Genomic DNA, 2,498 nt, shown 5'->3' on the forward strand with positions numbered 1-2,498 from the left:
ATATATACATATATATATATGTGTGTGTGTATGGATATGTATTAATGTGGTGCATTTGCGTTTATACTTATGTATATATGTATGAGTCTGTATGATTTTGTACGTGGATGTGCAGAAGCAAAACAAATACATGCAGCGTAAGTTGTGGAGGAGAGGAGTTAGCGGAAGGGAGAAGAGTTGGAATACAAGTGGAACGGATGGAAAGAAATAGAGATGATGGAAGATCCAAACGGCTGAATGAATGATAGAGAATAATAATTCGCGAACACCAAATATTTGGTCATCACATATACAAGAGGAGAAAGAAGAAAGTTACCACTAAAACTAAGCAGACATTTGTGAGCAATTCACGGCAAATGGTGAGAGGCAAGGGTTTGATTGTTTGTTTATTACCAAGCCAATCTGTGTGGTGTGTTTGCAGTTGTGATACACGCATAGCGAAATGGTGCTAAAGTAAACATTGCGAAGTGTTCCAAATGTCTATTTGTATCTGTGGTGAGAGGGATGTGGATTTAAGAGATTCCTTCCATGCTTGATATATAGATGTGTGTCTGCTTGTGTGTTTGTGTGTGTACACACACACACACACACACATGCACACACATATACATACATTATATATATATATATATATGCCTACTCGCTCATATGAGTGTCTGTGTGTGTTGGATTTGTATATGTATATTCTCCCTTTCTATTCACCTCTTTGAGGCAACGAATGGCTATTATGTAAAGGAAAGAGTGAATGAAAGACACAGGAAAAGGAAAAGAGTAAGAAAAACAACAGCGAGCATGAATATCAGACATATTTGTATTTTTGTGGGTATATATGCGTATCAGTGCGCGTGTGTGCGCACACGCACACACACACACATACATATATAAATTCGGATTGTTCGTGTTTTAAAACGACGAATTAAAAAAGAAATATTGTTGGGGGTGGGGTAGGAATTAATTTTTTTTTTTTTGCATAATCGTATCAATTCTATTATGCAGAAGACAGAATTGAAAATATTTTGTAAAAATTCGTAAAAATACAAAAAAAAAGTATGAGGGGTTTTAGCCCGTGCTTACATCACAACTCCACTGAGTCTTGCTTCCACTAGCGAACACTATACGTATCTTTCAGAAAGTTCCATACCAATTTAACATTATGTGAGATTCGTTGTTAGTTTATGCGCAGGCTATGTGGGAAAACAGATTAAAGAAGCTTTTTTTAGCTTATCTCTCCTAAAAAGAGCTCCTTCTGCTGTTGAATAAAATAAACTCGCAGAGTTTATTTTATTCAACACCTTCCTTCAATTTCCTTACACCATTTATGTGGCTGACTGTGACAAGAAATTTCGTTTTCATGTAAAACAACTATATTTTTTAGTCATTATCCGTAATCTACTTCCAAAACACTTCAGTAGCTTTACTTTGCATCGCTTGCAAACTTATGTTCTATGATCACTAATGTGCAACGATATCCATGATATCCAGCCTTCAGTTTCATTTTTCCATTCCTAGGTTAATCCAAAAAATAGATTGCCGTGCTACTCATTAACCTTTTCGGTAGTTCAATTATTTGGTGAAAATAGTACCACCAACGCAACTTAGACCGTCCAAAGCTGCTTGGTGCTTGGCTAATTGTTCTTAGTTGTGAGTTAATCTTCTATGATTTTGACAATCAACGTATTGGTAAGCTATAATGATAATGTTGAACTTTATATTTGTAGATCTTTTGCCGCTTCTATATTCAATTATCCTTTGTACTTCTCTTTCTTACGCTTGCAATTCCAAATTTTGTATCCGTATTATTCAGGGATTTATCAATTATCTTTGTTGTGTATAGCAGGTTTATATCTTCTTTTTATGAACGTGAATTTTGAAATTCTGAAGTTGATGTCTGCTTTACATTTATATAGTGTTTCGATATTTAAAACATCTGCTTCTAGTTTTATATATTAATAACAAATTCGTTGGCAGTAATAAATCGGTGAATCTCCTACACTCTAAAGGAAAAATAGTTGGGATGCGGTTGTCTCCTGGTGGATAATAAAACTCAACAAATGAACCGATTTTGAGGAATTTATGTGAGAACCATTCATTAACGGGTGAGTACTGATATTTTCTTGGAACGAGTAGCGTTTGTAACCTTTTGCTGCTGGATGATAGAAAACCGACACATCTCCGTTGACAAATGCTTTCGAGGTTTCTGTTTATGGCATGAGCATGAGTATGGAGTAAGGTGCTTAGGTTGAGAAGTAAATGCTTCGCTGTAGAAATAAAGTGCAATGACATTTTCGTAAAATTGGATGTTGTCGTATATGGCTGCGAGACATTTGTGTATAGAAGGAAAGCAAAGAGGAACAAAAACTGTGCACGAGTGTACCAGAGTTGATATATGTGTGTGTGTGTTTGTATAATAATATGTATATGTGTGTGTGCGTGTGTGTGTGTGTGTGTGTGCGCGCGCGCATATATATTTATTTTATGTTTCAGCTGCAAAGCTGCGG

At 35.7% G+C, this 2,498-nt stretch overlaps 1 long non-coding RNA gene across 1 annotated transcript in view; it reads left to right on the plus strand.

Moving 5' to 3' along the window:
- LOC106882789 (uncharacterized) overlaps positions 1-2,498 on the plus strand; it is a 16,500-nt gene that overhangs the window by 9,026 nt on the left and 4,976 nt on the right. The window contains exon 2 of the long non-coding RNA XR_001411032.2: positions 1,969-2,096. This is a non-coding gene — a long non-coding RNA (uncharacterized LOC106882789). The remainder of the gene's footprint in view (positions 1-1,968; positions 2,097-2,498) is intronic.

This window comes from Octopus bimaculoides, chromosome 3, assembly GCF_001194135.2.
Source record: "Octopus bimaculoides isolate UCB-OBI-ISO-001 chromosome 3, ASM119413v2, whole genome shotgun sequence".
Taxonomy (NCBI): domain Eukaryota; kingdom Metazoa; phylum Mollusca; class Cephalopoda; order Octopoda; family Octopodidae; genus Octopus; species Octopus bimaculoides.